We start from the raw sequence: 12211 nt of genomic DNA on the forward strand, positions 1-12211 counted from the left end.
AATAAGTGGGCCACAATTAATCAGAGGGAGGCATTCTTCACTGCGATTTGAAGCAGCCTAATACTGTACGACTCGTGTACTTGCTTATGCATGTACTGTGTGTGTGTGTGTGTGTGTGTGTGTGTGTGTGTGTGTGTGTGTGTGTGTGTGTGTGTGTGTGTGTGTGTGTGTGTGTGTAGCGTGTGAGCAGGTCCTTCTTTGCCGCTCTGTCTTTTTTGTGTTCCAGTGCTGTGATTCAGTAGCAAGCTGCTGTGTGACATATTGAAAGGAGACTCACCTATTACTGTGATTTATTGACAGGAAGCCGCACACAGACTGGGAACGGGTGGCGCTCTTTTGGATTTCAACAGCGTTGCCATTTACGTCGACTATCTGCTATTGTATTGTGTTCTCATTTGCAATAAAGCATCCTTTAAAGAGTCGAGGTAGAGGAAACAAACAGCTATCATACAGAAAAGTCCTCCAATTAAATTCTCAAAGCCTTTAAAGTAAGTTGTATTTTAAAATTGAATCAGTGTTCACGTCTGTATCAACAAATATGAGGTCGTTCACCGGCCGCACACACAGGACTGGAAGCGGAAGTGACGTGACTTTAACCTTTGTGCGCCAACGTCAAATGGGTGTATTTTGTATCCAAACAAGCTGAACTGTGCTGAAGTAGATGAAAAACATGCAAAGCAGCATATGAAAAGGAAGCGTTCGCGGCGTCTGGGAGTTGATACCGAGCTGTGCTGTGGGGCAGGAGACGCTGTGACCACAATGTCACAGCTAAAGGCACAGATAATAATAAGAAGGCTGTGAAGACCGGGGTCCGAACGGGACGCACGCTGTTCAACAGGATCCACTCCCACAGGAACATTAGGGCAGAACTCGTGCCTAATTGGGTGGTTTGTGTTCACACTCAGGACGCACAGGACGCAGGCGGGTCCCTTTGTGTCGGACTGTTCCTCGGGCCTCCAACGAGCCCGTTAGACGACTTCACCTCGTGAAGCAAACTCTGCCAACGAGACCCAGGAAGGAAACAGAACAAAGCCCTCCAGTGGCGCTTTCGCTGTCTCACTGAACGGGTTTTAAAATAGCGTCGCTCATTTACCCACTGGTTTAGGGCACAAATACATATCGTGGTGCTTTTTTGCCACGCGAACCCCCCTCGGCCATCAGACACCGGCTCGTTACTGCCGAGATGAAACGCCGTGACAGTTCAGTTACACATGGTCGCAACAAACTCGCACAAACTTTGCAAGTGATGCTACTTTTAAATTGAGGCTGAAAGAATTTTGAGAAAAAAATAAATGTTCCCCAAAAAAGGAATAGTAATAATAAATACAGCTGCTCTAGAGTCTATACAAAATTCACTATATGGAACATTTGTGTTCTGTGGTTTGTGAATGTATGTGTGTCAGGGGTCACACGGCGGCAAAGAGCAGCTGAATTGAGAGCGGAAGTGATCAGCGGACGCGTTGAAGGAGCTCCTGACTTTGGTTCGGTTCGTTTTTATTTTAATTTTACAGTTAGTTATTATGATGAATATCCAAAGGCCCTGTTTTAAAAAGGTTGTGACAGACTCATCACGACACCAAGTTGGAGAACGAGTTAGGCACGGGCGAGCAAGTTAAAGGGAGAAAGGCCTCGAAGCGATAGTTCTGCTGGTGATGACATGGAATTCTAATCATGGAGCAACAAGGCCACAGACTGACATGTTTTGATTATCACACTGATAGGTGGCCTACTGTGAGACCTCACAATGAATCAGGCAGATCTCATGTTTAAATGTATATATTACTGAAAATAGAGGGACGGCGTGGAGTAAAAAAAAGAAAAGAAACAGGAGGAATCAGTGGAGAGAATAACAAAGCAAGGTTGCCGAAGATGAAAAGGATGTCTGGAGTTTGGGTGTCTAAGAGGATGACAGAAAAACGTCAGTCTACTCTGCATTTCGCCGCTCTCATCATACCCAAACATGGCTGTCAGGCTTCAGGGAGAATGGCGGCGCCGTCGTCTGAAGCCGCTGAAAGCCAAATCAGAAATCACAGAATACCTCGGCTCACAGCGAAAACCATCAAGAGCGTCTCGTCTGCATACAGAGTGGCCTGGAGGAAGAACGTGGGGCTGGGGGGGGGGGGGGGGGGGGGGGGGGCTTGACAGAAGAAAGAACGCCTGTCTTAGTAAATGACATGCTGCATGCTCTCGCAGCATGTCCACAACGGAATGAATGACAAAGACAAAAAACAACAGGAGAAGCGGCGTCTGTGAAGAGTGACAATGAGCTGACAGCACAAACACAAATATTCATGACGCGGGACAGAATATAAACTGTCTAATCTTCACTGATACGCCGCAACTTTGAAATTTGACTCCTCTCCGAGTCTTTTAAATCGCGAGTCCCTGAAAGCCTGACGTCTCGGGGTCGGCGCGCCGGACACGGACCCGCTTTCATCAGACCCTGTCAGGCGCCGCCCGTTTCTTAGAGCCGTATTAATGGTCAGAACGCTGCGTGTTTAGATTCTGGAAAATCCTCCTCGCAGCAGGTTTAAGTGTTTCAGGTGAAAGGGCCCTGGAGCTCAAATTAGCAGCACACACACACACACACACACACACACACACACACACACACACACACACACACACACACACACACACACACACACACACACACAAAGGATTTACAGGAAACAATGCTTGCAGCCCACTGTGCTTTCTAATTTTCTCTCATTAATAACCTTGTTGTTTACAATTCTTGGCCACAGTCGTACCCGAGCTGTATTAAGTTACTGTTTGAATTCGGTTAAGCTTTATTTAATCAGGAAATGTTGCCGAGATCAAGCGAGCACAAATTACAGATACACACAGAACATATAGTCGACAACAGTAATTAAGTTGAGAATGTGATTAATAACGTTCCCTCACCACTGACAAACACGGACTGTGGAACAGCAGGAAAACCTCTCTGTGATCAAACTATTTATATGTGTGACGTCTTTGCGATGATCTCTGAACTCTTTCTTTTTCGAACCGGAAGCCAAGCAGCTGATCATGACGACCATCTCCAGTCTCCCACTCGCGAGCACCATTGGAGTGAGAGGTGGCGGCTCACCCAGTCCTCTCCCAAACTGGGGTCCCTGCAACATGTTCCCACTGCACTCCTTGAGCTCTGCCAGCGCGCGCTGCTCAGACTCCGGCTGTTCGATAACTCAAAGGTCATAACGCCGTGTAAAATACAAAACCCTCTCGGAGAACGCGGTCCCCGGTGGCGTCGATACCCTCCGCGGGCGCCGCTTTCCATTCCAGCCAGTCACAGCAGAGCTGATTTCCCCGCTGGCTATAGGTGGGTTCATAAATATTTTCATTGCGTGGTGGTTGAGAGTCACTGGTTCCCAAAATCATACATCATGCGCTCGGGTTATTATGCAAAATACTAAAGTTTCACTGCAACGGATCACACTGAGCCGAGGATGTGATGGGGTTTTCTGATGGCGTCTACACCCTCACAAAATGATCCTTTTTGTTCCCTACCCCCTCCTGACGCTTTCCAGTTTTCCAACAATCTAATTCATCTCTTTCTCCAAACGTTTCCCCTTCACCTCCTCCGCTCTTCATCTCCGGCTCCTCGTCGACGCCGTTTCGGGCGGCTTCGCGTCGTTTTGGAGGCGGCGGCCTCAGCTCGCCGCACGCCCGCAGCCGAACGCTGGCTAATTAAAGGCAGCTAATGAATGGCCACATTTGCATATCAATGAAGGGCTTCCGGCCTCTTCGACCGCGCTGCCCGCTGCTGAGGCGGCTCCGGCGCCGCTGCTTCCACGGCCAAACGCCTAGAGCCCCGCAGAGAGGAGCCAACGACCCCGACCGGTGGCAAACACACACATTGTGCTGGACGGAGATTACTGTATATTTGGTGTCGTATCCAACAGTCATCAACTGTCTGTGAAGAATCTTGAAGATGCTGTTAATTGTCTCTAGGTTCCTCAGTTAAAATAGAAATGTTAAACAAACCATGAATGTGTTATTTAAGATTCTTGTTTCTCCTCTTGGTGACTAAAAAGTCAAAGTTCTAGTATTTTGTCTATAGGGATCTCTCACTATAATGAGCTGTCATCAGTTTTGCATATGAGCACTTGAAAAAAGTCAGTTATTTACGCCAGGACAAACCTGCTCGAGCCGTGGACAATCAGCTGACTCACACCCGACTGGAACCTGGAACCAAATGCAATGAGAGACTCCACCGCTGGTTTTTGGTTAGAGGGATGATGATAAACCTACTAGTTTCACATCAAATGCATCGGTACCTACATTTTCTAACCTTTACGTGCCTTAAGATGGTGATAGCCACAGACAAAGAGACTGAGCACGATGTTTTTACCTGTACACATAGAGGCTATTATTATACTTCGGGTTCATTTGTGAGAATAATCTGTGAAAGAACTGACACTATTGAGAATAGAATAGAAAAAACAATATTTGTCCCTCAATGGATACATTGCCATGTTTCAACAGTGGAAAAAAGACATATTTTCCAGAATTGCTGTGAGAAAGACAAAGCCGGGACTAATCTCCACAGGTTATCCTAATTAACATATACAGCATTTATTGTTTTCCTGCATTCAGGAACGGGTCCCAGTAGTAGAGGTTTCTATAGATTTCATAATTGCTTGAATAAATTGTGCTTTTATTAATTTTGTACAGTACATTAAAACGATGGTGTTAATCTACGTGTGTTTAGCACTGTTGATTCTCCACCCAGGTGCCTATCTTAGTGGAGTTTGCATGTTTTCTCCCTCCCTCTGTTTAATTTATGTATTTTCCAGGCCGTCATATTAATTAGAGACTCTAAATTGACCGTATTATGAGTGTAAGAGTGATTGGGTGTCTCTATATGTGGCCCAGTGATAGACTGGTGACCCGTCCAGGGTTAGGGTCCAGTGAGTGAGTGAGTGAGTGAGTGAGTGAGTGAGTGAGTGCACATGGCCGCCGTGTGCTGTTACTGTTACAGTCATTTTTTGTGAACATTGAAGGTTCATCGCAGATCTGAGAACAGGAGTCACTCGATCAAACTATCCCTGCATCGTTCCATTAAACAACAGGAGTCACTGCCGTGTCTGCGGTGTTTCCTTGCGTCGCTGCATGACACAGAACAATGCCAGCGCTTGCATCACGGTCCCTGACGCAACCCTTCAGCCTGCGTTTTCACCATGCAACACAGGCTCACGGAGTCGGTGTCGAGTGCTGCCACTCCTGGGACCCACACTTTGAACCTGCGCTCGTAAGGCCTTGGTTGAGCCCACTGCAGCTCCCAACTGATGTAAGCTGATTCGCAGACATCTGTTTCAGCAGGCAGCTCACTTTGAGTGTCTGGTTATATGTCACTCATTCTCACTTCACTTACCGAGCCATTAAAATCCTTTAATTAATAAAACTTACAAGTAAATAAGTTAATTATGAATGAAGGTAGCATTTCATTACTCAGTCTGTGCTGGTGGTTTCTTGTAGATTAGACCAGGTTCGCCTGGTTAAAATGCCCCAAAGTGCCTGGTGGGATGAAGTGACGCCACGCTTTAAAGTTTCACGATTCCACCATGAACCCCCGCTACAAATCCTCGAGACGCGTCGGTGCCCAGAGCGGCGTGTTGATAAATCAGCAGAGGTTAAGCGCGAGGGCTGAACAGCTGTGAATGAGCTCAAAGCTCAAGATGAAAAAACACACACACGGTTTTTAAAGTGAAACACAGTTGTTGGAACAGAAGGCGACAAAGTCGCCGAGCAAACACGACTCGCTCAGACGCAATGCGACTTTGTGGAGTTGCTTTTTGGGCACGGCGCTCACGTCGGGTGGAGCGCGTCAAGCGAGCGGTCCGATTGGTGGACGCCTTTCTTCTTCTGCACCGCGTCTTCCTCTTTGCAGCCCAGAGGGGCTGACGGCTGCCAGGACAGTGAACTACAAAGGCTGACCCCAAGTCCTGGGGAGAGGACGAACGCTTTATTAATCTTTCAGTTGCACAAATTCTTGGCATAAATCAAGAAGGGTAAAAAAAACTGTGATGTTAAAACACTGAATTAATTAGCCACTTTAATTGTGTGTTCTCCAACTCCTATTCTCTGCGGGCATAATTAAGATGTGTTTATTTGGACACAGTTTGCTCTTCAAGGAGGTAACACAGCTAATTGGTATTATACTCAAGTCATGCATACTTTGCAATTATATCAACTAGCTGCAGTGGCGGACGCCATCGCATACGCTGGCATCTCCAATTACTGATTTAAAAGATGAAATTAGCACACGTTTAATGGATTTGTAAATGCAATAATATTTAAAGAGGGCAAAGTCTGGTGAATGAAAGTCAGAGGGAGGGGGTGGGGGTGGACAATTCGATTGGCTCCTTCGCCAGCATTACGGTCCACTTCAATCTGTTCCACTGGTTCTTTCAGTGAGGAATGGTCTGTGGGTGGGATTAGATTATGCTTCATTTTCAACCTGATAGTGGTGCATGATTATGTTCTTCATTAATGAAGCCAGAACACCGTCAGGCATTCAAGATGCAGCACTTCCTATACTTACTGTACAAAGCGTTTGTGCCTCTTGTGGTTTTTGTCAGGTTTAACGTTAAACTGTAAACTAATCTGATGCTGAACTGGATGGAAAGAAACACGAGGGTGAAACAAGAAACAAGAAGTAGTGACTAAAGGTGAATAAAGACAGTTCAACATTAACCAGCACAAATCTATAGGATGATTAGTGCAATTACTTTGTGCAATGTTTGCGTTACACAATTACCTAAAGCAACTGGTAACAAAACAAATCTTCCACATACTTCAAAATGATAAAGCCAAATGAGGCACCAGTTTAGAAGGTGAAAATCAAGTGTTCACTTTGATGGGACATCATCATAAATCAGTCACTCATCTCACTGAGCGCTGAGGGTACGGTTTGGGAAGCTGTGCACGAGTCTGATGAACATACAGTATCAGTAATGTGTGTACTATAGATTGCTTTCTATGGATGAAGGAGAAGCAAAGTACATCCACTGAACCTCATTGCATTGTGTCTCTGTTACATCCGTTAACTCATTACTATGTATGACCGCTGAACAACTGGCCTCAGCAATTCAGGACGATGTACCGACAGCTGTGTGTGTGTGTGTGTGTGTGTGTGTGTGTGTGTGTGTGTGTGTGTGTGTGTGTGTGTGTGTGTACTGTATGTGAAAATGACGTATTCCTGGAGTTTACTATCCATAAATGAGCACCATCTGTAGAGGACGGTTGTTGGCCTCCACCCACACCTGCCTCATTTGTGTTGCTGGATCAGTAGGAGGAAAACGAGGGGGAGATTAGCGAACTAGAACACGACCAATTGCCCGCCGAGATCCAGACGCACGCCTCTGGCCCATGGCAGCCTTCCACAGGCTTCCTTACCCACAAGCTTAATTACTGTATGCAATTTAGTATAAAGCTTGGATTTAGTGGTTTCCATCATACACACTCCACTCTAAGAAATTAACATCTGAACACAGTTTATCTCATTTACCAACTAGACCAGACACTGTCCTCACAAAGATCTCTTTTCCTGTCCGTGTACGGCTGTAATTGACTCTAATATTACAGTCACAGCTTCACAATAGCAATAAATAAGCAGCTAATTAGAGCCGAAGTCCCATGGAAATATCTGTAGACGAGATAATTGTTCACATCGCAAAAAATATTTTTATCATTTGCTGTGTTTGGCTTAAGAACCAGATTTTTTTTTTTTTTTTATCTTTTGTCTGTGAAATGTGTTCTGACTCCCCTTTGATCACTTCAATCACACAGCAGTTAAAAATACAATCTGTGTGGAGATGTGGGACGGGAAGCAGACGTTCCCATGCAAGGAGATTTGTTTCCAAGATGATTAGCGACCGTGTGATGTGATTTCTTCTAAGGCTTGAAGCCTCAGTACCTGGCTGCATGACGGCAGACCCCTCGGTATTTAGAGCAAACAGTGGGTTTGAGAACATAAACAAAGCAATGCAGATGAGTCAGAGATAAAATAGGGTGTCAATGTACTGTCTGCGCTTCCATATATGCCTCAGTATGTTCACACACTTTGGGTAATTTAGTCTGGGACAATGCTAAGAGAAGCAACACAGTGATTTATTCTGAGAGCTGGAGTTTAGCCTCTTTAGAATAAACTTCATATGTTTATGTTGTTGCCGGCTTAATGTGCAATGCAGTTTGAGAAAAAAAACGGTGTCCATATTAAATAATTATTTTCAAATGTTTGGATTATATTTCTGCAATACCAGCAAGTGCAACAATAAATACAGTGTAATTAGTCCACGGAGGTCACTTAAAGCCACTGTGAGTTGGCAAGATGCATCTCTGGGTCATAAACATGAGGAATTGCAGAACAACATTGTATCAGTGACTCTCTCAATATAAAACAACTTTAATATTTAATGTAAATTTAATATCACCACCCTACCGTGTAGTGTATAGACTTAACCCACAGTGTATATTGAAGAACCTGGTGAAGAATATTTTAAATGGGACAACTTGATGGAATAACATCTGGAGGGAGATGGAAGCTGCTTTAAAGCCATGAACATCAACGGCCTCTTTCTTTTTGTGGCTATCGTTCGCGTTATCTGCTCCTTTCTTCGGCGTTCGTCAGCCCCTCTTCCGCCATTCCTTCTTCCCTCACCCACCGCCACCCGCCTTTTTTTTGTTTTTGGAAGAGAACAGACACGTTTCCCTCTGATCTGTCTCCGTGATAACGACCAGACGATCCCGCGACGTTTATTACCATGGTAATGAGGAAGCACACTTAGAAAAGACAGGGATGAATTTCATTAATCGTCGCCATGGCAACTTATCTATTAGCTGTAAAAGAGTTAGAATAGTTGTGAATCTTTTTGCTATGTACTTAAAAATTCATAAAAAAAACAGTGAGAAAATAAAACAAAAGGGAGGAAAGAGCGACGAGCATGTTATGATTTATTCAGTCGAGTTTGCCAAAATGCCTTTTATTCCTTTTCCACTTATTTTTCATTCACTGAATGACAGTATGAGCTTAATTGTACATAACTGGGATGGTGGCGAAGAACATGGTGCAGATGGTTTGCGCACACACACACACACACACACACACTTGGAGCAGCATGACTCTGCGGTGTGTTTGACCCACTGTGCTCTTTAAGGGAAATGCTCTGTGGGCCCATATTAATGTATCACACCGTGCTCCCGGTGCTCTTTACAGATAACACTGCTCTTTATGATCCCCTCCCTTTGTTCTAGCGCACTCTTCCTTGTCCTACTCCAAACACTTTACCACCTTTCCTTTCATCCTCCCTCTCCTCCCAATCTGTCAGAAGCTCTCCTCCACGTTCTTCTTTCTCTTCTCTTCCTTCACGCTTTTAGTCCTCACTCCATCATTGTGAACGTTTGCCATCCCACGTACACACCCCCTCTGTTTTTTTTTTTTTAATCTTCTTAACCCATTTGCATATTCACGCTGTAATTTTCCTCCCAGGTTGCATTTAAATAATACAAATCCCGTCTATATTTGTCAGCTGTGAGATGATCCTATATTTATGAATATAATTGAACACAATCCAGCCGTCAGAAGATGATGCCAGAGGGGGCGTAGAAACAAGGAGTCACATCTGGAGGCCCACTTTTCTCAACCTCGTTTATTCTCCTCTGAAACCAGAGCATCAGTGCGAGAGCCAGAGTTCGACGCCTCACCACTCAGGCCCCATTCATGTCCTTTCTTTCAGTCTGCTCTTGTTTGCTTTGTAGGCTTCTATGAATAACTTTACATTTCCTTTCACTATATCGCACAGTTTTGCCAGCGCTCCTGTGCGACACTTGTGTGTCACTTTCACAAGGTTCATTAAGTTGGTTTCAAGGGTGCGACATCTTCCTTCTCTCCGTTTTGCATCAGTCTGTTTCTCTGTAACTGGGTCAGATTGGCTAACTAACAAAGTCCTTGTCAATTCCTTATCTGCTGAAATGCATCAACCTGATTAGTCAATCACAAACACGTGCTCATTCTCTGGTGACACCTGGGATCAAAATGTGTACTAAATAAATGTTTGCGCTGCTTACAACAGTGTGTGTGTGTGTGTGTGTGTGTGTGTGTGTGTGCGTGCGTGTGTGTGTGTGTGTGTGTGTGTGTGTTTGTGAACTCGGAGGAGGTGGAGAAAGCATAACCCTCAGAGATTGTGATCTGATATGTATCCTTTGAAGCTGTGTTCTTGTAGTAACTGTGGATAATTGATCCATGCCTTTGATTCCAGCTCCATGTCTCTCCACGGCTGAAAACATCATGAAATGTGTGAAATCCATGAATTGAAGTGCGAGGCCCTATTCGAAGCTTTGAAGCTGACATGATGATTGCCCTCAAAAGAGGCTGTTTGATATCATGAATTAAATCTCCAGCGTGAGCAACCGGACTCCAGAAATGAATGCGCCAATGCTTGTGATTGTCCACAAACAATGCCTAAATATTCACGCACACACAAAAAAGGGAATATAAACCACAGACTTCATGCTGCTTTAATTGAATTTAATTGCTTTTAACCTTTATGTAAATTTCACACTTCTTTCAGCTCTCAAAAGCCGTTTAGAGCCATTAGTCTACTCTTATCCTGCACATAAACACTCCAAAAGAACTCAGTGCCCCGAACATCGAAATCCAAGATTAAATTAATAACTAATACAAAGCTCTATCATCACATTACCTTATTTTTTTTTTACTGCATTGTGAATCTAAGGCAGCAGCGGTCTAAGGCAGGGGACTTTCTGTCAGTTAGCTGCTGAGTGACTGAACAAACCTGATCTAATCACTATACGCTGGGGCACTGACAGGACACTGTTAGTAGGTGGAGCAGGGAGAGTGGGCAAACCAGCAGGACAGTAGCTCCCCAGAACCAGGTTTGGACCTCCAGAGTAACTACATACTACTGTATGCAGGCCCCTAGCACACATGCTGGCCTTTCCACTCCCCAGTGAGGTCTTATACAGTGAAATGAGGATGTGAAAATTCCAGGCAAAGGGTTATATTATAAACCAAGAACATCATTTTTAAACATAAAACCAGCCAGTGCAGTGTAACATTGATTAACAATGCTGTTTTGGTGCAATTGTCTGAAGGCTGTGTTAGAGGTGAGTTGTGCATATATTCCCTATGCATCAGGACAATTGGCAGGCTGATATGACCAAAAAGTAAAAAAAAAAAAACAGAGAAACACACTCAGACCTTCAGATCTGGTGTTTATTTTAAAGCACCACCCAGTCAAGACGCGGAGCCGTGTAAAGAACGCGTTTGCGCGGTTTTATTGACCTTAATTTAGCAGCGCCACATGTACAGTGCGCTCACGCCGAAGTGTGTACGCACGCGTGCTCATGCGCTCACACCGACGAGCGCTTCCACGCTGCACGCACACACTCAAAGGCGGCCACGCGAACACGCCCATGCTAATGCAGTGCGCGCACACCTACGCACACACCCGTGCTGTGGCAGAGTGGAGTAACCCCCTGACACTGATCTATAGTCAGCGATTCATTATTCCCTCTAATGAGTGAGATGAGATGGCTGCTCTCAGAGCACCTCCCCATCACACCACTGCAATACTGCAGCAAATTACACCCAATACAAGTCACACAGATGCACCGACTGAGGAATAAACAATCAGAAAGTCTCTCTCCTTCTCTCACCTTCCACATTGTTTGCTTACTTTATTCAGCATCTCTCTCTCTCTCTCTCTCTCTCTCTCTCCGTTCAGCCTACAGACACGCAGTAGATGCGCCGTCGCCATTGATCAACATCGAGGATGCAGTTATAGGGTGCTTAAGCTGGCAATCATCTTCAGAGGAGGCGACTAGTGAGCCACAGCCACTTCATCCTGCTGTAATCACTCACCGGGGAAATCAACAGATGAGGACGCACGGAGAGATAGAAGGGGCAACGCCGGGGGTTAATTGGTCACACGAGTGCGTGCAGTTAGAGCCCTGACAGAGACCGGCCCTAAAACCAGAGCGCCGCCGAGTGCAGCGCGACGGCGGGGTGTTCATTAAAGATAAAAGGTGTTTGTGCACTCGTTCAAAATAAGGTATTCAAATTCGAGTGAGAAATGTATAATTAATAGGTATGGGTGTTTATGTTTGTTGCTGGCACGAGATCATAATATGCTAAATCCAGGCTGTCATGCTTCTAATTAGACTGTATGATACAACACCCCGC

Source organism: Betta splendens, chromosome 3 (genome assembly GCF_900634795.4).
Source record: "Betta splendens chromosome 3, fBetSpl5.4, whole genome shotgun sequence".
NCBI classification, from domain to species: domain Eukaryota; kingdom Metazoa; phylum Chordata; class Actinopteri; order Anabantiformes; family Osphronemidae; genus Betta; species Betta splendens.